This window comes from Chinchilla lanigera, unplaced genomic scaffold (assembly GCF_000276665.1).
Source record: "Chinchilla lanigera isolate Chin_1 unplaced genomic scaffold, ChiLan1.0 scaffold00019, whole genome shotgun sequence".
NCBI classification, from domain to species: Eukaryota; Metazoa; Chordata; class Mammalia; order Rodentia; family Chinchillidae; genus Chinchilla; species Chinchilla lanigera.
The window spans coordinates 1,849,667-1,874,018 of NW_004955420.1; the positions used below are offsets into that span (position 1 = coordinate 1,849,667).

The 24,352-nt window shown below is 38.3% G+C and overlaps 1 protein-coding gene across 8 annotated transcripts in view; it reads right to left on the bottom strand.

Annotated features, from left to right (window-relative positions):
- Nucleotides 1-24,352, bottom strand: part of Pld1 (phospholipase D1, phosphatidylcholine-specific) — a 195,026-nt gene that overhangs the window by 151,951 nt on the left and 18,723 nt on the right. For 2 of the 8 annotated variants that reach the window (XM_013513561.1, XM_013513558.1), the window contains exon 1: nucleotides 21,719-21,764. The exons of 4 other annotated variants lie outside the window; for them this stretch is intronic. The gene's annotated coding sequence lies outside the window, so the exon portion shown is untranslated. Of the gene's footprint in view, nucleotides 1-9,654; nucleotides 9,827-15,230; nucleotides 15,401-21,718; nucleotides 21,765-24,352 lie in introns of those variants that run through there. 2 more of the 8 variants (XM_005383000.2, XM_005382999.2) reach the window with 2 other exon arrangements.

Here is a 24,352-nt window from a genome sequence, read left to right on the forward strand (position 1 = left end):
GGGATTTAGCTCAGCGGCAAAAGCGCCTGCTTGGCAAGCGCAAGGTCGTGAGTTCGGTTCCCGGTACCGGAGAAAAACCAAAAAAAAAAAAATGGTTCCATTTGACCTAACTATTCCACTTTTAGGTATCTTCTCAAAGGAGTTAAAAGCATTATATCACAGCAATATATGCATATCCATGTTTATAGTGACACAATTTATAATAGCTAAATCTTGGAAACAGCCCATATGTCCACCAATAGATGAACACATAAAATATGGTTTTTATATACAGTGGAGGTACTACTCCACCATAAAGGAGAATAAATTTGAGACATTTTTAGGTAAGTGGAAGCATCTTGAAACTATAATTTTAAGTAAAAAAAAATCAAACATACATTTAAACATAGAGACTTTTTTAAAACTGGAAGGAAAACAATAAAAACAAGGTTTTGTGAAGGTAGAGGGGAAGAAGGATTAAAGGGAAGAGAGGAAAATGGGAAAAAATAAAGAGTTAGGATATATTATGTACAGGTACAAATTCCCTATGATGAATATGATCAGTATGTATGTCAAAATTGTACCAACAAAATTAATTTTTAAAAATCTGAATGGGCCAAGATATAGCTCAGCCATCACAGTGCTTGCCTGGCAAGTATGAGGTCCTAAGTTCGATTTCTGGTACCAAAAAAAAAAAAAAAAATATGAGTCATTTTGGGCCATGAGTCAGAGTCTAAGGCAGCAACTGAGGAGCTCATTTGGCTCAGGAGTTCTTACACTGTTTAAGCAGTGTCATAAACCCTGAAAACTCCATCCATAAAAGTCATGTACGTAAATAAAAGGGTATCTGAGTGGAAGGTAGGAAGTACATTTGACATTTTTCTTTATTCCCATTTGAAACAATAAAATAAATCACATTTCTTCTTAGTTATAGATCTACTTTGTGCAGCTAAGAGAATGATATACCATAGGAGTGGAAGTTCTTGTCTTTTTCAGTATTTTTTTTTTCATTTGAAATCTACTAGGTGGTTCTTTTCCTTAAAGCTTTCAACTAACACTTAAAGCTAACACTTCCTACTGTCCCTTTTCTTGTGTTCACCTAAAAAGAACTAGAACAATTAGAATGGATTGGTTAATCACCTACCTAGGTGTCTCCTAGAAAGTTCACAAGATGTCCTTTCCTTAACCACCGTGGATCTATGAGAAGAACTGCTTTTAATTCTCAACACTCTTATTCTGTTACTGTTACTGCCACAAATCATCCTCTGAATTTAAAGATTATCTATAAATTGGACTAAATAATCCAGAATTTCACAATAAACATACAGGAAGGAGGTGAGCATGTTTAAAGTTGAAGGCCAAGTGGAAAGCAGAGCAAAGTTTAGGGAAGCCTGGCCCCACGAAATCTGACTCAAAGCCAAGTCCAGAGGCCACTGCAGCTGAGAAGCACAAATAACTAGGGAGTGTTGACCAGGTAGCTCACAGGCCACAGAAATCCGAGGAGAGAATTCCCTGCATGCGTTTCTTCAACAGACCCAAGTTCTCAGTGCAGATTAGAGCACCAGTTGAATTGTATTAAAAACTGGTAACTGTTGTACTAAGCCAGCCTCATGGCTGGTGGCACCATTAACAGATATACCACTCTCAAAAAATATTAGTATGTTTTGATGATCACATTTTCAAATACAGAGAAAGGAGCACACACAAAGTTCACTGCCAAACAAAAGACATGAAACTGAACTGAATAAATGTGGACATCTGCATTTCAATCTACACACAGGTAAGGGCAAGTGTTTGCCTGTTGGCTGCTGCTCTTGAGAGAAATCCCAGGGAACTATGCTACTTGTGAGGAAGCAGGAATGACAGAATCACATGACACAGACAGGGTGGGTCTGAATACAGCTCTGCCTTCTATAGACTGTGGCATGTTACTTGAATTCTTTAAAGCTTGGTTTCCTCATCTGGAAAATAGGAATACCATATTTTTTTTTTTTTTGTAAGAGGTATTTTCTGACCCCTTCCTTCAGGACACACAGATTTTAAGTTTTCTGATATTATCATGACTATTGCATTTTATATCTACATTTAATGTGATGGGGGTTTTCCTTACTCTGTATTTTTCCCTAAAATGCAAAACGTTAGTTAATGGTGTATCTTGCCATCAATGGTGTCTCTGAATCAAGGGAATACAATAGTAATACCAACCTTGCTATATAAAAGCAGTCTCTGAGGAAACCAGCTGCCAGTCCCAGCCTGCTAGTTCAGGCTGCATTTGTAGCACTGTATCCAGTCAGAGGACCACGGAATAGCAACTATCTTGGCAAACCATAGATAGTCACAGAAGAGGGGCCAGGATAGTGGGGAGTCTGAAAATCATGATATCATGAGAAATGGTTGAAATAATTAGGGGTTTTTAGGCTGAATAAAAATGAGAGGCTTTCCAAATACCCTAAGACCAATGCATGTAAGAAATATTTCTTCTGTGGCTCCAGGGCATAAAATTAGAACACAGCAATGTGTTTCTGAGGCCCATGTCATTTTAGCATAATGGAGAAATTTCTAACATACTTAGCCATCCAACAATGAAAAGGTCTTAGGAAAGGAAGTATTCCCCAAAACAGGAGGTACTCAGCAGTACCCACATTGCTCTATGTGTACACTCTCCAGAGAAGCCTCCTTCTTGGACTCACAACATGCACCCTTGCATCTATTTCAGCTGTAGAATTCCACACCCGACTCTTTTATCTGTAGACCCAGAATGGACCTCTGGGAACCCCACACCAGGACAAAATCAGCAAAGAAGGAAGGAGAAGATGGATTTATTGAGGTGTCTGGTATTGTAACACCTCACACAGAAAGCAAAGACACAAGGAGTATGGGGAAGACTGGCAAATTCAAATTCACATGGCAAGGAGCCAGAAGGTGGTATTTCCTAGGACCCACAGAGTGGGCATGTATTAAACCTATTTCTCAGAGTAGGCACATCCAAGCAGGAGGATTGCCGCAAGTTTGAGGCCAGCCTGGGGTAGACAATGTCTCAAAAAAAAAAATCAGAGTAAAGCACATCCTGAATCTTGTGACTCCCAGACAACATCACAAGCACTTGGGCTCATTCCATCTACAGAGTCCTAGTTGAGTCCTTAATTGATTCATTTAAGATGTGGAGATTTTATAAGCACAGAAAACCCTAGTGGGCTCCACACTCTTTCTTTTAGATATAGACAAACTCCTTTATTGTCCCAGAAACATAATTTTTCTTAAATTAATCCTTCATCCATGCTTTAAAGAAAAAGCTCTCTCCATACTCCATGAAAAATTGCTACAGTCTGAGATTAAAACACACGCATCACTTTGGACTCTATCTTTTCATCAGCATTTATTCAAACACTGGTAAAGAGTCTACTATGAACTTTGCTATTCAGCTATATTGTCATATAAGTATCGCAAGCTAACCGACTGCACTACTGGAGCCTCTCAGCTGCATTGCCAAATGCTATAGTCACTTTATCTAAATCTTTCTGACCAAGGGTGGTAGATATTAACCCTACCCAGCTGTAGCTTGTCAAAGCACCTTGCTTATTTCAGGATATTAATGTACACTTTCACCAAGTGAAGATGAATGGTACAATAACCAAAGACCTTATGGGGAAGTCTTCTTCCCCAGAAGATGCTGCTTCGGGGGCTGGGAAACTCACAGAATTTTAGTTTTATTTATTGATTTATTTGTTATCTGCTTCCACTTTCACTTAATCAAGTTTTGCCCAGATATTTTGTGTCCAAAAATGTGCATCATACCTGATGCCTCTCTAAAACGAGATATAGTTCAGTATCCAAATAAGTAATTGGTACTCTCTCCTCCACTACATTTAGAAGTTCCTACACGTCAGGTGCTGAGATAAGTTCTGAGTGCAAAGAGCCCAGGGAAGGTGACAGTGAACTCTGAGTATGAACAGAGGTGTGGCACAAACCCAGCAGAGGAAGTACGCAATCTGGAGACTGGAAAAGGTTGCCCCTAGAAAGGCACGTTGGAAAGGAACCTCGAAGACTACTTGGGAGTTCACTGGGCACATTTGAATGCGAAGCTCATTCCAATAAAAAAGGAGCAACTATAGTTGGAATATATAATCTAAAGAATAATAAACATGACTGCGCATGTTTAAGAAAGAAAATGAGGTAGGGTAAGGGCCATGATAAGTATAGTACCTGGGACTATCTGGTCAGGCATTTGTTTCTCTAGGTAGAAGGCACGATGAGAATCAAGGAGTGGGGGCACCTAAAAAAGTATACATTTCAGTTTAGCATGTGTGAGAATATTCATAAAAATGAGCTACCAGCAAAGAAACTGGTTGCCTGGTGTTGACCACACTCCATCTTAACTGCATACTTTTGAACATAGCTTGCATTCTTATTCTAGTTAGCTAATGGTAAGTACTCACAATATAAATAAATAGTAGCTGTACATATGGAGAGATGCTGATGTCACCTTCACACTTCATGTTCCAGTCATGATACAAGAGTAGATTAGAAACCGGCAGAAGTCCCTTCCAGCCTGTGGAAGGGCTGTGGAAGTCCCTTCCACTTCTTTACTTGTATCTATCTGTTCCTTTCTGATTTGGCTTTATTACCTCAACTTACAAGAAAAGGCACCGAAATAAGTTCACTGAAAACCTCCTATGGAAGTGTTAGCCATGATTACTACTATTTATTATTTCCTCTGATATTCTCTTTCTATGAACACTATCATCCCTGTTCCCTGGTTTTAATGATTTATTCCTTTGTGTGCATATGTGTGTGTATAATAGTACACAAATATTTTTGCAAGCCACCTCAAATGCTTAGAACATAAACTCATAAAAATGAAATAAAATAAAATTTGTTTATTTTTCAATAATAATAATAACTAATATTCATTTAGCATTTACAATGCATCAGGCATTGTAGTAGGCCTTTTATATATTATTTTATTTAATTCTGACAAGAAGTCTCTAAAATAAGTGCTACTATTATCACCTCCATTTCATAAGATAATAAAATTGGGCCTCAAAAAAGTCAAATAATTTGCTCAAGGTCACAACTGATAAGCAAGAGTCTACCTAAAAATTTTGCATTATAGCTTATAATCAATCATCTCATTTTATACTTTTAAATATTTTGAATAGGTAAAAAATTAGAAATGCTAGAAGACAAAGTAAGACAACCAACAAAACAGATGGCAGTACTGGTTTATTTAGTCTTAATGTCACCCTTTAGGGCACTATTGAGAAGTGGCTGACATAGTAACCAGGCCATAAATTTAAATTCCCAGGATTCTCATTTATAGATTCTATTCATATGAACCGTGCAGAATGGGGAGATCTAGACAAGCAGAAAGTGGAACAATGGTTGCCTAGGGTTAGGAAAAACAAAAGCAAGGAGAAAGGAAGTTCTTTCTAGAATGATGAAAACATTTAAAATATGGATTATGGCAGTGATCATACAACTCTATAAATATATGAAACACTACTGAATCACATAACTAAAGGGGATAACTTTATAAACTCCAAGTTGTACAAGGTCAACAAAGTCGTTAAAAGACAGTTCCCAAGGTTCAGTATCAAGTGTTTTCTAGTCACGCCACGTACTGCTGTCTTCCAGAATAAACGAGGAAGCCAGATGTACATTAGATGAGCCCGTACCCAAGAACAAAATCTTGAAACAATAGTGAGAATAAGGACTATGGCTGTGAAATGGGCAGATTTTCCTTGGAAGAAGTAATTGGCCATCTGCCCTCTTCTCAAGTACCAATAGGTAAGTGGTAAATGGTGTCATCTTATGGTTTTCACCAACCTGGGCTCAAAAGGAAACCTAATTTCATTCACTGTTACTAAGATGTGTTAAATGGGCAGAAGGGAATATTATAAACAGTAGCAGTAGAGGGATCCAAGGACCCTTAAAAGGCTCTACTAAAATCTATTAGAACCTGTGGTCATGGGGACTCGGTCACTCTGGGCATCACTGATTTCATCTATAAAACTGGGGTGGAGAGAAGGAAGTCAATTATTTTAAAGTTTCTTCATTACTGCACTCAAATCATCTACAGATAGTCTTAGTATGCTCACTTGTTCTTTTTCCACATCAACCCCTTTTAGACCCAACAGGTGTAAATAAGACATCTACACACATTAAAAATCCACCCAAGTGTCTTTCCTGGATAGATATTCCAAGTATTTAAGTGAGCTGCTCACCATATCTCTTATAAAACCAACTGTCCACCTTCTAACTGATCAGCTAAAACATGTGCCTAAATGTTAAGCCTGATGTGGAAAAATTAAAACACAATTTTCTCATATGATACTTATAAGTAAAGCAAAATAATTATTCTCCAAAGTAAAATTATTCTGTCCTTTATAGATTGGTCATGTCTTAACTCTAACCTATCAGTCTTAATCTATTCTAACTTTTATTATAAAGATAAGACATTCTTATTAAAGGAAATCTTTTTTAAAAAAAATCAAGGAAATTTAAAACATTCTTAGCTCTACTATCTCAAATAGATAGATAAGCTTTGTTAGTTTATTAAATCTTATTCTTGTGTCTTTTTCTCTGTAAAGTTGTTTCTTTTATTTTTTCTAAATATAAAGTAATTGTTTTTAAAAATATTAATATGCCAAAAGGTATATTTAGAAAACATAAACCACCAGAAAATTCATCTTCTAAATAAATCACTGACCCAGATTATTTAAGGCAGTGGTCTCCAACCTTTCAGGTACCAGAGACCAGTTTTGTGGAAGACAATTATTCCATGAAATGGAAAACTGAGGAGTGATGGTACTGGGATGATTCAAGTGCATTACATTTATTGTGCTTGCTATTACTATTATGACCAATACATTACTACTCCTGCTATGACCATTGTTTCCACTCCCAGCCCTGCCTGATCATATTTAAACTGGGTTCTTTAGAATGAAACAAGGAGCTCAGGAGGGTGTAGTTAGTTGAGCTCCAGGGGTGTAATGGGACCTCAGCCTCTGCAATTCTTCTGGGAAGTTAATATTTTCGTCAATTCTAAAACAGTGCACTTCCAGGATGGATGACCTCATACTATCCCGCCACTTTCTGACACATAAGCATAAGACCTTGAGTGAGAAGATTTAAAGAAAAGGATAATGGAGCCAGGTACAGAAAAGGTAGGATTGTTGTAATCACTGAATGAAGCTAGCAAGACCACCAAGAGCCCACGCCTCCAAACTACATCCGACTTACAATAACGCCAAGACAATGGATATGGGAGTCATCTGAGGTGTGGCTGAATCCAGGTGATCAGATGAAAGTTTTTCAAGGTTCAGCAGTCAGAAAACCTGCCTGTAAGGTCACAGCTGCTCCCTGTTACTCATTTCTTTCTTCAGAGTCCTTCACTGCCATTCAATTTTCCCAGTGGTTCCAGTATGGGCCAATTCAAGTTGTAATTGTTTGCCTAAGGATCTGTCTCCAACTTTGAAACTCAGATTCGTTTTAAAAGAGAATTGGCCTCATACACCTCTAGGGTATGAGTTAGGTTCATAAACCATCTGAGAAACATGCGACATACAGAACACTTTGAATGCCAACAAGAAAGCATGGAGGATAAAAGCTAAGCAACTGAAAGTTCTGCTTGAAACTCAGAGGTATATAGAAGAAGCAAAATGTCCATCTCTGCTTCATTTGAGCGAAAATACAGAGATGTCATGATGCAAAACCAGTTCAGCAAGATGCTACCAAGAATCGCCGAGTGCTCCAGACCTAAAACTGGAAATAATTAGCTTTCCTTGGACATTTTATCTTAAGTTTATGGATCTTAAACATGCTTCTGTTTAGCCTTTTTTTCTCCTCATGTTCACAGAAAACTTACTTTAATGCATACATCTCCTGGAAAATCCCTAAAATCTGTTTTTTAGGGAGTTTCCCTCTTGTTCTATTTTTTGCCACCCTGATTTTATCAGGGTATTCTGCTTCATCACCATCTCTAGATGAAACAGCTATGAAGCACTTAGGAATACAGAAACTGAGAGCTACTGGACACAAATGAGCTTGGTGTGAACTGTTCAAGATTTTTCCCACAGGGCTGGGGATTTAGCTCAGCGGCACAGAACCTGCCTGGCAAGCGCAAGGTCATGAGTTTGATTCCTGGTACCGGAAAAAAAAAAAAAAGATTTTTCCCACACCCATGAAGCACGAACACATAATTGTGTTATCACGTAACACATAAATTCATGTCTTAATATTTTTCTTTAAAATCACCAGGCAGCTACAATCAGGTTAATAAGTGTCCTCCTTAATATTTAAATAGTATATAATAATAATCACAAAACAGCACATACACATGCAGTAAGAGCATACAGATTATATAGAGCATAGCAAAGATATAGCAATATTTGTACTTTTTAGAAAACTAAAATAGCCTAAGGATTTGCTATTTAAAAAAATCTGCAGAGGCAGGGATGATAATATAACTGTATAGCTCTCTTTTGGATATAAAGTATAATTCTATAATCCGGAAATGGCATGCAGCCGTAACTTTATAACTTCAGCATCAGCACAGATAGGAAATAGGATCCTTAAAGTTTGGCATATGATATCAGAGATGTTTTTTAACTGAGGCGAACATCAAAGAACATACCCTTTATGATGCACTATATTATTTTCCAATGGGAAAAAAAAGAAAAAATAAAATAGCAAAAGCACATGCATACTATCATATTTTAAAACACTAGTACATTCCCTTTAGCCAAAGCATACTTTAACATAACATGAAAGCATGAGAAGCTGTATTTCATAAAGGGCTGCAAACTGTAAGACTTCATCAAACTGAATCACTCTTACAGAACAATTTCATGTGATTTTCTTGGTGGTAAATTAACAAGGGCAAAATTGCTCTCTAAATCTTCAAGTTAATGTGATTGAGGAAAACCGTCTCTTGATACTTAATTTTATTGACATAGTTTCTTTGTTACTATTAACATGCTTTCATGTTTTACAAGCCACACTCCATTTTTACAGCTCTTTTTTCTTGTAGGATAATCTATTCTGAGGAGTCCCTTATGAATAAAAATAATGATACTGAGGAATGGATTTTTTTCTGCTTAACCCACCTGTATACTCTGTCCAAATGAATTGTTACATAGGTATTTTATGAGACATTTGAGAAAAGTGCCGAGTTTTCCAGGAGATTAAACTGATACCCTGATTCATTGTAAGGACAAGGAGTAGGCCCCAGGGACACCCGTCCATCAGACGAGTAAGCAAAGTTGGAGAGACAGAAGAGGGCAAACTGGGGTGCAGCACACTGCTGCTTAATGTTCAACAAAATAAAGCCAACTGGGTATAAAATCGTACTTACATCTAGAGGATTTAATGGGAGGACACAAAGAAAGGAATCCCAAAAAGGAACTGAAAATGCTTACAAACAAATATAAACTTCAGGGACTGTAAATTCAACATGTAGGAGTCTGTCTTCTCCTTTGGGCTCCCACTTGCATTATTGTTAAACAATGCACACGTTATAAAGAAAACCATAACCCCCTACCTCCACAGGATCAGTGAACTCATGTTATCTTCTAAAAGAACATGACAGCAGACAACCACTCTCCTGCCTACCATGAGCACAGAAAGAAAATCTGACAAATGCAATACAGAAAGTTCAAAATGTTATTTACTAACCTGGTGCCCCTGTGAAAGCAGTTGCTTCATACTGAGGTAAGGAAAGAATCCTTACTGTGAGACTCTTTTCCAGAGCAGATGATGTCCAGGTGGGAGGGGAGGGGATTGATTACCCTGAGAATCCACATAAACAGGGGAAGTCGTCCTGTTCCCGAGCTCAATTTTGGCCTCCTCCCCAAAGGCAACTTCAGTGAGCCAAGCCCACAAAGCACTTCAGCCTATAAGCTTCAGTAATGAACATGAAACCACTCCCCATATGTTAAATAGACAGACTGCAGTGAGAAATAAAACCCGCACACAGAAGAAGCTAAGGGTGCGGGCTTCATTTTTGAACTTGCTGCTCAAGAAAACCATAACACAAACTTAAACAAAGAGAGCTCTCACCCGCTTCTCTCCCCTCAGACACTGTATTAAACTGACTGATTCATTTTAAACAAGAGGAATACAGTCAGCCTCTATTAGGGTCATGAAATGACTTTTGCATTGCTGCCCAAGTGGGGTGGGAGGGGTCATGGAACATACAGCACTGTAATTTCATGCTGCATAAGACAGATACAGGAAGTTATTGTTTCTGAGAATCAAACTCACATACTACCACTACTTTCAGGCATTTGTATAACATTAAATAACCTTACAACTTCATTAATCACTAAACTTGAAAAATTAATACAAATTCAAAAGGAAATTTGATGAAAGAAACTTCTAACTTTTAATCCTGATTTGATATCTGTAAATCTTTAAAATCACAATTCTATTTCATCATTTATATTTAAGACACATTTATAAGATTTTTTTTAAAAAGATCTTTTTAAATGGATCTTTTAGTTGTCTTTTGAAAAAGTATCATCCTAAAATATTATCATGCACTGTGATTTCAAAGTAAGGAATTTAAATGTAGTTGTCTCTCTAAAAAAGTGAAATTGAAAATATCCTTCAGGCAATTAAATCCTAAAGCATAGTCAATAATGTTCCAGAATATTGCTTCAGAAAGAATAAGAATTCATGCTTGAGCAAGAATCCATGCTTGGCTTTTTAATATAATATGCTCACATTAGAAACAATTTTACCCTAATTGCCTGCTATAGGAACAGTTTAAATTCCAATTTGTTTCTATGTTTTCTATTTTATTTAAATAAGATCTGTTTTAATATAAAGGTTCAGCTTTCCTTACTTTATTATTTCTTCTAAACCACAACATTGGACCAAATATGTCAAGAAAAAAAACATATTCACTTATTCCCAAATAGATTTACATGCATTTCTGGTAAAATTCAAGTTACTGAAAACCTATGAAACATAAACTATTAGCATATTAGCTCAGTGTTAGCCATGAAACCCCCAGAGAATATCTCCATGTAACACCCACCTTGCCCACCTCCCTACCAACTCCAAGTCAGGGATCAAGGGGTCACTTCAGAAGAAGGTGTGGAGGGACAGCATGGAGTGGAGGCAGGAGGTGACAATCACAGCACAGAGAAAAGAAAAGTAGCCTCATGGGATGACTTAGGAAGGAGCCAGTACCCCATCTGCTGGTAAAACTAAGAGAAGGCTGGAATACTGGAACAAACCTCAGGAGAAATATTACTACTTTGACGCTGGAAGAAAAACAGAGACGAGTAAATTATAAGAACACACTAAGATCACAAGCAATGTGTGGTTAAAACTCATTAAAAATGTTTCTTCTACAAAAGTGGAATATTTCTAGAAGATATGAAAATGTTCATGCAAATGAGAAGTAGGGGCTAGGGATATAACTCAGCAGCACAGCACCTGCCTGGCAAGTGTGAGGTCTTGAGTTCAATTTCTGATAACCCCCACAAAAAAAAGAAAAGAAAATGAAAAGTAATTAAATTCAAAACCATCTCTTTTATGTGGATCTGGTTTATAAACATACATGAGGATTTGCATTTCCAGGGAAATCCTTTGATACATAATATTAATCTGTCTTTTGTCAAAACAACTACAAGAAATATTCTTGTGAGTTCAACACAATCTTTGAAATTGAAAAACTAAATCTCCAACTCAGCTAGAGACTGGTGGGACCGTGTTAAAAGTCTCTATTCCTTAGATTTCTTATCTTTCTGTCAAAATTAGTTCCTTTTTATTACATAAATTAAATTTACTAAAATCAAATCTGACATCAACTTCAATGAAGATGAACAATAATTAAACACTGGACCCCAAATCATACTAAACTCTTAAATAAAATCCCAGCAAAAATAAAAGTATAATAGTATGTGACTTTCAAATAAGCCCAAGCCACTTAACTAGAATGAAACTAAAAAGAATAAGGACAGTATTATTTGAGCTCTTACTATGAGGCAGAAATGGTTCTACACAGCCTTGATTCATCTAAGCCTCACCACACTGTTATTATACCAGGTTTACATAGAAGAAAACTAAGCTGTCTGAGGGTAAGTGCCTTGCCAAGATTATGCAGCCAACCATAGAGCCAGCGTTAGAGCCCAAGTCATTCCTCTCACTCATATACCTATGGTCCACTGTACAGCATCTGTAGAGTCAGACAATCTCCAATGGAAAATATTAGAGGAAAAGATGTCTGTTCTTAATCTGTACAGAATTTTTCTTGTCATTACTCCCAAACAATTACTGTTTAATTGTATAATTGCTATTATATAGTTGTTATAAAGTACATTGTACTACACATTATAAGTAATCTAGAAAGAATTTAAAGTATTTGGTAGGGTGTGTATAGGTCATGGGCAAATACGATTTTTTTTTTTTGAGACAGGGTCTCACTATGTAGTTCAGGCTGGCCTTGAACTCCCTATGTAGTCTAGGCTGGCCTCAAACTCACGGTGATCCTTCTGCCTCAGCCTCTCAAGTGCTGGGATTACAGTTGTGTGCCACCATGCCTGGCTTGCTTCACTACATGTTTTATATAAGGGACTTGGGTATCCATGGATCTTGGTATCCACAGCTCTTGGTATTAGAGCGACATTCTGGAACCAATGTCTCTGAACACCCAGAGACTGACTTTGTCCTCCCAAGGGCAGATGATATGGAAAGCCCTGACAGGTCCCTGCCAGGATAAGGACTGTGCTGTGAACAGGCCCCCACGAAGGCTCCCCAGAAAAGCAGCTATAGAACCAAGACCTGGAGACAACATGGGAGATAACTCCCCAGGCAAAGTACTCACCCAGTATACAAAGGCAAAAGGGGAAATGCCATGTGCATTGGAGGGATTGCCTTCAGGGAGGTGGTAAGGCCAGAAGAACATGCACTGAAGAAGGCAGGAATTCTGGAATGTCACATCAAGAAGGCAAACAGAAATCACCAAGAGACTCTAACTATGAGAGTGACCACAGGAGCATGTTGAAAGGATAAGGAGGAACTAGGTTTGTCAGGTAAGCAGAGATTCAGAAAACACCCGAGATAAAGGGAAAAATAGGCACAGTGATGCTCTACCCTGGCCAAGTGTACACTCTCACAAACTGCACCGAGGAGGCCAGTTCAGGAACCCTGGGACAGTGCGCTCCAGCTCTGCTGGGAGCCAGGCTTGGGCCCGGCTACCACACAGTGCTTGTTAATGTCACTCACAGGGCAAGGATCACAGGGAGAAGAGCTGGGCTGGGAAAGCATCTGCCTTTGAGAGGCTGCGCTGGAGGCCTGTGAACCAGTGCGGGTGGGTCTGGCAGGCCCCAAGAGGCCTCTTGAGCCCTAGTCCTGCACCCAGATGTCGGAGGCACATACAAGGAGGTACAGGCTCAAGAGGGGCAGCACAGCTGGGTGTCAGGGGGACAGACTTGGTCCTGGAGAATGTACAACATGGAAGGAAAGGTTAAGGTTTTAAGGCAACGGGTTTGACAGTCTTCGAAAGAATTCAGGATGTAGGTGGGGAAACGTTTATTTTTATTTTTACTAAACTTCAAGTGAAATTTAGTATTTTCTTCTATTATAAATGAAGGCAGCCACATGCAACAAAATTGGTTATTTCTGCACTTCATCACTAACAGAAGTCAAAGTTATTATCCTATCTCATTATAGTTACTGCAAATATCTCAATATCATTTCCATTCATTATAACTTCAAAATTACAGTAGTTATTAAACTGCCACTAGATAATGGTTTGTAACACCTTTTAACAAAAGAGGTGTATTCCAGTATTACACATTTACTTCTTACTGTATTTACGACTGTGTGTCAGTACAATAAGTGTTCTTTGTGATCCTGTACATTTTAATCTTATTCAGTTTTTGTAGTAAACATTACTCTCCTCTTAAGGAATGCATTAGTGTCATTAGAATGTCAAAGAGATCTCAGGCTACACAAGAAAATGGAATATCTGATTCAAAGGTAGGAAAGAAAAAGCAACAAGAGGACTGTTCAAAATGTCACTCAGAAAAGCCAAACCATGCTATGAGATAAAACCAGCATTCAAATGCAGGACTCAAACCCAAGCCTTCTGACCTGTGTTCTCTCCTATCCAACTCCGCACCCTAAAATAATAAACATAATAAGTGCTTCATTTGTGTAAACAAATGTTTCACCTATATTTGCATATTAGCTCACACTGTGCCCCAGAGTGGGAGAAGCCAGACACCCCCGATCTCCCTTGGTCCTCCTCAGCAGACACACCCTCTAAGAAGACAGCACTGGGCCAGCCTCCGGTGCATCAAGACATCTGTCACCCAGTCTGATGTGAGCAAGGAAGAGCCAGCCCCTGCAACCACACCAGCTAGAACCTCAGCCATAGCGGAAGGCACTGTAGGACCAGAGCCAATCAACTGGTCCATGTGGCTTCAGGCTTCTCTTTGCAGGAAAGGTTCACAATTGAATTGGATTCTTCATTTAAAGCTCTTTTATTTAGTTCTGACTGGTGATCCCGGGTGAGTTAGAAAATTGACAGTATGTCAACTTTTCAATTTTCCATAGTCTATAACTAAAACAGAAGCCTTTACTTAAGCAATCAGTTTGAAATTAAATGGAGATGGTGACACAATGGCTCTCTGTTCTTGCCTCTCCGTGCTCACCAACTGTCTCTCATTATTTCATCTGTGACACGTGTTCCTAGGGCGGTGTTAATGACAATGGCGTTTATTGTCTTCCCATCCATTCCCTATTCTGATGCATCTGGCATGGCTTGTATCTATACATTGTCTTTTGCTTCTCTTCCTTTCACAGAGTTATTTCCTTAATTAATACAAATTGCTATGAAATCTAATCCTCTAAAACATAACAACATTTTGAAATTTGGCAATTACAAAATACATAAGGTGTGTGTTCTGGCATCCTTTTAGATAACTGTGAACTGCTTAAAACTGGGATTTCAGCAGATTTTTTTTTACAATACTGACTAAATAACATTTTTTTAATAATTTGGTCAGACTACTTTGGCCCTTTCCCATATACTACATGGTTTCCTTTACACAATACTGAGAATTTAGTTTTCTGTAATTTGCCTGACACAATATACTTGCATGAAAAACAAGCAGAGTATTTGTTAATATGTTTGTTTCAATATAAGCTGTTATGTTTACTGACTGACCTTTAACTTCTAAGTGTCTCTATTCTTTTCTCTTTAATAAGGAGCCATGGTGAAAATTACCACTTACCTTTTAGTCAAAGTCACCTAAAAGCTACAGTAAGAATTCTTGTACAAAGAAAGTTCAAACTTGGTTTCTCTTTCAGCTTCAGGAACAGACGGGCTGGGCCCTCCAGCTGCTGCTGCCTCTGCACTCCACACGGCCATTGTGCAAAGCGAGCTTGTCACCTAGGGCTCACACTGCAGAATGAAGGAACTGAACTATAGCATAACCTCAGGATAACGTACCTTATTTCCTAATCACCCAGAAGCCCTTCCTTCCTCCCCTCCTTACTCAATGTAAGTCAGGAGGCATTTCCTGTTCCCCAGGACATCCCTTTGCCTGAAGCAGCTTGCTCCAGTCCCTGTCCTGTTTCCTTAGCACTGCTCTCACTTCTTCTCACAAGACCACCCCCTCACCAACCAATTTATTCTATTTTTTAGACCACTTCAGTCTCGCTCCCCTTTAGGTTTGTGCCACTCTCACTTGGGACACCCTGTTCCTTCCTTGCTAGCCTATCAAGGGGCAGGCAAGACTCATGTGTTCCCAAAATTTGCCCAGGTTTTTAAAAATCACTCAACATCTACAATAAGCAGTAGCAATTCATTGGACAACTAATTATGCTGTCTTCTCTGTTGCTGTGTGGACTGGCTACTTCAATGTGCCATCACACTTAACTTTTCATGTAACAGAAACACTGGAACCTACCATGGGCTTACATCCTGATATACAGAGGTTAAACTGAAAATATCTAAAGTCAAAAATGCATTTAATACATTTGACCTACTGAACATCATAACTTAAACTAGCCTATCTTTTCTAGGGGGAGAGACCAGAAATCAAACTCAGGACCTCACGCTTATCAGGCAACTGCTGTGCCACTGAGCTATATCCCTGGCCCTCTATCCTAGCCTATCTTGAAAGCATTCAGATCGTGTAACATTACCTGAGACCTGGATGAAATCATCCAACAAAGGCCTATTTTATAATAAAGTATTCATTATTTTCTGCAATTTATTTAATACTGCCCTACAAATGAAACAGTAGAATGGGTAAGCTTTCACACCATCATAAAGTTAGGAAAATTTAAGTCAAACCCTCCCAAGTTAAGGATCATCTATGCTTATATTTGCTTCCTCTAAGATATCAATAAATATGGATTACAAATTACACCTCTGAGATTGACCACTGCAAAAAGTAAATTACACAGAAGTTCTATGATACAAGGCATACATATTGATTTATTATAAGAAATTTAATTTCCATAACAGTAGCAATCTATTACACCCAATATCTTATTTGATATTCACATCTACCCTATGACATAGATACCATTATTTTCACTGTTTCTCAGATGAAGAAAATTGGTAAGAAAGGTTACTTACCCAAAGTCATTCATTCCACATATATTTACTGAGTAGTTACTATGTGGCAGGCTTTATTAGACAAAAAGCAGAAAGCCTCTATTTTCAAGGAGCTGATCTTGCATTAGAGAAAACAGACTATAAACATTTTAAACAAATAAATATAAAAGTAGATAATGCTAAATGCTATGAAGAAAACCAAAGCAGAGTAAGGCACTGAAGAGTGACAGGGGGCAGCACATTGCTGAGAAAGGGTGCTCAGAAGAGGCCTTTGGGGGACAACAACCTTCACCAGGGAACTGAATGATGCAAGGCAACAAGCCATGTGATCACATGTATCCGGGGAAAGGTTCCAGGCAGAAGCAGACAGCAAAGGCCCCCAGGCCTAAACAAACTCAGCTTGTTCAACAGTGACAAAAAGGGCAGTGTAGTCAAGAGTGTTGTGAAAGGAAAAGCAAGAGGAGAGGACGGAGTTAGAAGGAGCAGGACAGTCTGGTCACAGTAGGCCTTGAACATCTTTTCAGTTTTGTTTTTCTAAATGTAATGGAAAGGCTCTGAAAGGTTTTAATCAGGGGAGTGAAACACTGCGACTTTCTTTTTTTTAAATTACTCAGCTTGTGAAGGTAAAAAATAGACCGAGAAAGCCAGTGACTTGGGGGAGTACTGAAGTATTCCAGGTGGAAGAGGATGATGATAAGTAATAAAGTGTAAGATACCTGAGGAAGAAATGGCCAACAATGTTTTCCTATGAGGGCTATGATGTACAGAGTAAAGGAGAGATGTCCAGGAGACTGTAAGATTGGTGTATGAGCAACAGTGATAAAAGTATAGTTACTGAGGAAGAGAACACAGTGGGTGCTGGGGAATAAGGAGGGACTGTCACTTTTAGGGACAAATCAAGAGTGCCATTTTGGATGGGTTAAGTTTGAGAGATCGCTTAGATACCCAAATAAATATCAGTAGGAAGATCGACATGTAATTCTGGAACTCAGGACTGAAACAAAAAATTGAGAGTCAGATGGCTTTAAACAGGGTGGTTGGCTTAAATAAAATTTTCACCATGAGACTGACTAAGGGCTGACAACAGAGAGCTGTCTGAGGACTAAACCTCAGGAGTCTCTAATATTTAAATATCAGCAAGAAGGGAAGGATCTAGTAGAGGACACCAAAGATGACCTTCTAGTGAGATGGAAGGAAAACTGAAGAGCACTGACACAAGAAGGAAGTGACCAAATGTCTTCAATGGCTGAGTCACCAATTATTCAATACTTGCTAAAAAAATGGAGATGAAAAACTGAACACTAGGTACAAATATGTGGAGGTCGCTGATAGCCTAAATAAGAGTAGCTCTGGGGAAATTTTAGGCATAAATTCTAAAAAATGAGTTCAAATGAGACTGTGACTGCAAGATATCATGGAGAGAAATTAAAGTGGATATACCATATTCATGAATTAAAAGACTAAATATTGCTCAACTGTCTGTTCTCCACAAACTGACCCGAATTACCTGGTACCTCAGTTTACAAACTTAATTCGTTTCACAATTCTGGAATAGATGGCCATGGTCATGTTCATCACCCAATGCAGAATTTGAAAACAAAAACAAAATTTTCCAAACACTTCACTTTGTGAACTAAGTTGTTACAAACAAAAGCATTTGTGAGCCAAGGTACCACTGTATAATCTCGCTGATGTATGAGTGTATGTGTGTGTAATATAGGACTTGAAACAGCCAAACCAATCATAAAAAGGTATACTTTGTACAAGACCTCATAGTAAGTCTATAGCAATCAAGATAGTGTAGTAGTGAGATAACATCAATAAATAAATAGACAAGATAAAGAGCTTAGAAAAAGTCACACTTGCAAAATCATATGATTTTCATAAAAATTACACAGAATACAAGAGAGGAAAAGGCCTTCAACAAATGATGCCAACATAACTATATGACAAAAGCAAACAAATCTCAAACCTGATATCACACCATCCACAAACATTAATTTGACATGGACCACAGACCTAAATACGTAAACTAAAACTAGACAGCTTTTAAATATAACACAAAAAGCAATATACATATGAGAGAAGTTAAACTTTATCAAAATTAAGCATTTCTATTTACCAAAAGACACTATTAAGAAAATGAAAGAGGCTAAAGATGTAGCTCAGTGGTAGAGGGCTTGCTTAGCATACACAAGGACCTGGGTTTGATCCTCAGCACTGGCAAAAAGAAAAAAGAAAATGAAAAGGTAAGCCATAGCCTGCGAAAATATAGGCAAATTGTAGATCTCACAAAGGACTGATATTTATAGTCATGAATGCCTATAATTCAATAAAAAAAGAGCAAAATGTCTGACCAGACAGTTCACAAAGGAAAATAAACTAAAAGTCAATACACATATGAAAAGTGCTCAATGTTAACATTCATCAGAAAAATTAAAATAAGAAACAATGCAATACTGCTCCATCCCTATCAGAACGGATGAGCATTAACAGACCATCATATGAAAAGGTTGCAGAGCAACCACAGCTTTCAAACACTTCGTCAAAGTGTAAAACCACAACCATGTTAGAAAAGTTCTCACAGACTCTCATGAAACTAACCATATATCTACCTTACAATTTAGTGATTTCATTCCTAAGTATTTACCCAAGAGAAGAGAAAACAAACATCCACAAAAAGAGCTGTATTTATTCATGGCAAATTTAGATATGATAGCCAAAAAGGGGAAACAATTCGGGTATCCATCAGTAGAAAAATGAGTAAACAAATTGTTGTATAGCTAAACAATGGAATGCTAATCAGCAACAGAAAGGAATGAACTACTAGTCCATACAACATGAATTTCCAAACACTATGCTGAGTGAAGGAAGCTTGACACAAAAGAGGACACACTGTATGATTTTTTCCCCCTGTACTGAGGATTGAATTCAGGCCTTCATACTGAGTAACATCCCTAATTGTTTTGTGCTTGTTTTTCCATTCATTTTTTCATTCATTCATTTGTTTGTGGCAGGGTGTCGGTAAGTTACTAACTTGCCCAAACTGGGCTTGAATTTGGAATCCTCCTGGCTGGCAGCCCAGAATGCTGAGATTAAGGTGTGAGCTTGTAAATTTTATAATCTTCCAAAAAAGGCAAAAAAATAATATAGGGCATAGAATTCTGAAAATGGTTGCCTCTGGAAGGCATGAGAACTGATTGGGAAGAACCCAGAGGGAACTTTCCAAGACAGTGGTCATGTTCTGTACTTGACAAGAGCTTGGACTGCAGAGGCAGTGCATGCACTCAACTTCCGTGGATACAAATCTTACCTCAAAAGAGAGAACTATAAATAAATACTGAATGTAAATTAATAATATGCACAGTGAAGTGCTCGGAATGAGTGTAATGATGCCTGATACTTACTTTAAAGTGTATCCAAAACACAAGATGTGTTGATGAAAGGATAGAGGGATAGAGAATGGATGACAAAATGAGTGCCAAAGTAATAAAGCAAAACATCAATTGTAGAATCAAGGTAGGGGTTTGTGGGTACTCACTTTAAAATCTGTCCACTTTCCCATGCATTTGAAATGTTCATGATAAGACACTGTCAAGGAGAGTGTGAGACAAGGAATTGGAGACAGTGAGAAGAGGTCATTTATTCAGTTCTGCTTTAAAGAGGACAGAGACATGAGGTAGAGGCAAGCAGAGGAGTAAAGGAGGTATTTTTAAGTTTGTTTTACCTTTAATTGATATACAGTAATTACAAATACGTGGTACAGTGTGACACTTCAGTGTGCAGTATGTAATGATCAGATCAGGATAACTGAAACAGCCATCATCTCAAACCTTTGTCACTACTCTGTGCTGGGAGCACTCAAAATCCACTCTCCTAGCTATTTTGAAGTACTACACTATTCATCACTATGAGCCATAGTTACCGTTCTGTGCTATAGAACATGAGAGGTCCTGTGCAACTGCTGCCTGTGCCTACTAACCACGTTCACTCCATCTGTCCTCTCCCACAGCCTTCCCAGCCTCAGACAGCCACCATGCTACTCTGCTTCTATGAGCTCAACTTTTTAGCTTCCATATAATAAGTGAGAACATGCTTATATTTCTCTTTCTGTGCCTGGCTTTCTTCCCTTAACATAATGTAAAGAAGTATCTTTTAAAAAGGAAGATATTATTGAATATTTGCATAATGATTAAGGTCCAGTGAATAAGGAACATCAGTGATGCTAGCGGGAGGCAGGCACAGCAGGTCAGGTGCTTGGGGGTGAGGGGGATCTCAGCCAGGAGAGCTCAGAGTCCATCCATAGTAAAGAACAGGGAATGAGGAAGCAGAATGATAGGTGAATGCAGGAGGATTCAATAGCTCTTCTCCAACTGCTTTCTGTTTCTCAAATATGTATAAGCAGTAAGATCATTAGCTGACAGACAGGAAGCAATGTTGTAGGTCTGAGGGAAGAGATAAAGGTTGGAAACAGTCACTTTGGAGAGTAAGAAAATGAACTTACTAGGGAATGCAGTAGAGAGGGCCAAAAGTGTGTCAGTGGACATAAGGGGTGGAGGGCAGCATGATCAATTTCATGTCACCAGAGCTGTGTGTGTGTGGTTTCCAGGCATGCTTATCTACTAGGGGAAAGGGCAGTTATACTTACATAACCCTAATTTTAAAAGGGTTGGGTTTTGCAGGAGAGTAAGAATAGAAGTGGGGAGAAAGGCAAGTAGAATGATCACAACAGAGCATGGATATATATATGGTGAGTGGGAGGAGAGTGAGACTACACAAGCATAGATGGAAAGCAAAAAGGTGGCAGAGTCAAAGGATCAGAGGTAAAATTGTTGGTCTTGAGATATTAGAATGGAGAAAGAAAGTTGGTAGATGGTGGAGTAAGGATTTGAAGGTAGCTGTCTCCTGAGTCCACCTCTTAGCTGTACCACTCCCTAGCATTTGTAGGACTGCTGGCCTCTACAATACTGTGTGGCCTCCAAAATGTTTGTGCACCAATATGGACTTTCCAAGACCCAAGGGCATTTTTTAGCCTCATGTTCTTAAAGAGAAGTTTCCATAGAACCATTTTTTTATGGCATGGGAAATATAAAATACAAGGAAGAGTACGATTTTTAAACATTTCAACAAATTAGCTACATGAGAAAAATTTACCCTCTTGTCTCACTCAGTCCATCTCTGTGCCTTATATTTCCTCCTCCTGCAAAGAACAAAGTAAGTGCTAATTTAGATTTGGAAGATCTAAAAACACCTACACTCAAAGCAATTATTTCAAGAGAATTTCTTTTAAAAAATAAATACACACCAAGACACCTCATTCTCAGGGGAAAAAGACACTAGCCCCCTTTTAGACATTCAGATTTTTAGAAGGACTGCTAACTGGGTGTCTTAGTTACTTCCTCATTGCTGAGATCCAATACCCCACACTCACAATTTAAAAGAGAAAAGCTCACAGTTTGTAGAGGTTGCAGTCCATACCTGGCTCGCTCCAAGGCAAGGTAGCATTGCAGAGGAGAAACAGCTCATGGTGCGGCAGGCAGGAAGCAGAGAAAGGGATCAAGGTAGGAAAGAGGGAGATATACCCTTCCAGGCCACACCTCCAGTGACCCACCTCCTCCAACAGGTCTGAGGGAACAGGCTTCACCTCCCAAATCACATTTAACTATAAACTCACCCACAGTCTAACTCACTCATGAGTATCACGCCATCATGATCCAATCACTTCCCCAAAGCCCCACTTATAAACCCAGGAGGCTTTGTGGGGACATCTAAATATAAACCATAACCCTAGGTCAGTAGTAACAAACTGCTGGCGCACATAACATTTGTCTTACTTGTAAGACAAAAGATGTTAATGTATGAGTTGCTTTTTCCTAAATTAAAACCTCGGTTTTCAGGTTTAATTGCAGTGTTGCCACTTTGCTATAAATAAGTGGGTTTGGGGTAGCAGTTTGGGCACTCATCCCTAAGAGGGTTACCCTCACTGCTTTAAGTTAAGAAATCATTTTAAGGTATCATGTTTCCAATGGCAAGTAAGTAACCAGAAACAAGTCCAGATTCCCTTGCCTGGCCTTATACTATTAAAAGACAGCTCCTTACCATTCCTCCGCACACAGGCCATGACCCACCCAAATAAGGAATCATAAGGAAAAGCTAAAAACAAACTTACGTATGCCTATGTTAAGCTTAGCATTCCCCTTCTAACATTAAGGTTATTTGCATAGAGATGCATATTTTATTATTTGAGGTATTGCCAAATTATCTTTCAAAAATTTATCCTAATTTAAGTGCCATCGTAAGGCTGGAAGAGAGCCTAGATCTTAGCAATTTATGTATACAGCTTACCTCCATTAAATTGCTGTCCAACAGAACATATAGTCAATCACAAATATGAACCACATATGTAATTTTAAATGTTCTACCCATCACATTAAAAAGCCAACAGAAGTGAAAATAATCTTAATGATATTCTTATTGAACCACTTAATCTGAAATAGTATGTAATGTCATCATGTGATCCACATAAAAACTATCAATGAAATGTACCACCTTCTTTTATACAAATTGTTAAAATCCTGGGTGTATTTTACACTTAGAGCACACTTCAGTTGTTCAAGTCTCATGTGGTAAATGGACACCATATTGAAAACTGGAGTCTAAGAGGTACTGAAAAGCAGAAGCTGCTTTTTTCATCCCATCAATCTCTACAAATTAAAGTAGGTGCAGTTTATTTTGGCTCAGAGTTTATAGTGGCTTTAATCTCTGGTTAACTGGCTCCAAGGCAGGCAGCATGTCAGAGGGCCTGGCAGAGGAGAAACAGCTCAGGGCAGCAAGAAGCAGAGAGCCACTAAGGATGGAGGGAGGGAGATACACCTTGCAGGCCACACCCCAGTGACCCACCTCCTTGAACAACCATTACCTTCTTTGTTTTAAACTTTTCTTTAAAAAAAGTTACTAGTATATGTTGCAGTACATCATGATTACATTTACTATGAGGAGTTGGTAAATGCACAAAACACATCTTAATTCTTTCTCATCCTCTTACCCTCCCAACCCTCCCTTTTCCTTTCAATTTTTGGTCCCCCTTTTCACTTGCAAAAGCTCTATTTCCATTTTTTTTCAATTGTTTTTTTTCCCACTCATTTCCTTCCCTCCCCTCCTTCATCACTCTCTTGTTCCCCTTCCCATTTGAAAAAGATCTCTTGACTTCCTATTTTTTATCTTTCATTTTGCTCTTTATTTATAATTTGGATTTCTCATATAAGAATACCATGTGATATTTAAACTTATATGTCTGATTTATTGCACTTAACATGGTCTCCAGATGTGTGCTTATGAATGTCTCAAGCTTATCCTTGTTTATAACAGATCATAAAAAAAAAAAAAGAAAAAGCTGGTTGCCGGGAGTGGTGGCACATGCTTGCAATCCAAGCACTCTGGGAGGCTGAGGCAGGAGGATCCTTGTGAGTTCGAGATCAACCTAAGCTACATAAGTGAGCTCGAGGCCAGCCTAACTGCATAGTGAGACCCTGTCTCAAAAAGACAAAAAAAAAAAGCCTAATAACAGATCATATATATATTCATTTGTTGATGGACATATAGGCTGCTTCCAAATTTAGCTGTTATAAATTGTGCTGCTATAAGCATGAATATGCATGTATCCCTATCATATGATGTCTTTAACTCTTTTGGGAAGATACCTAAAAGGAAAATAGCTGAGTCAAATAGAATTTCTGTTTTTATACTCTTTCTTTCTTTCTTTCTTTCTTTCTTTCTTTCTTTCTTTCT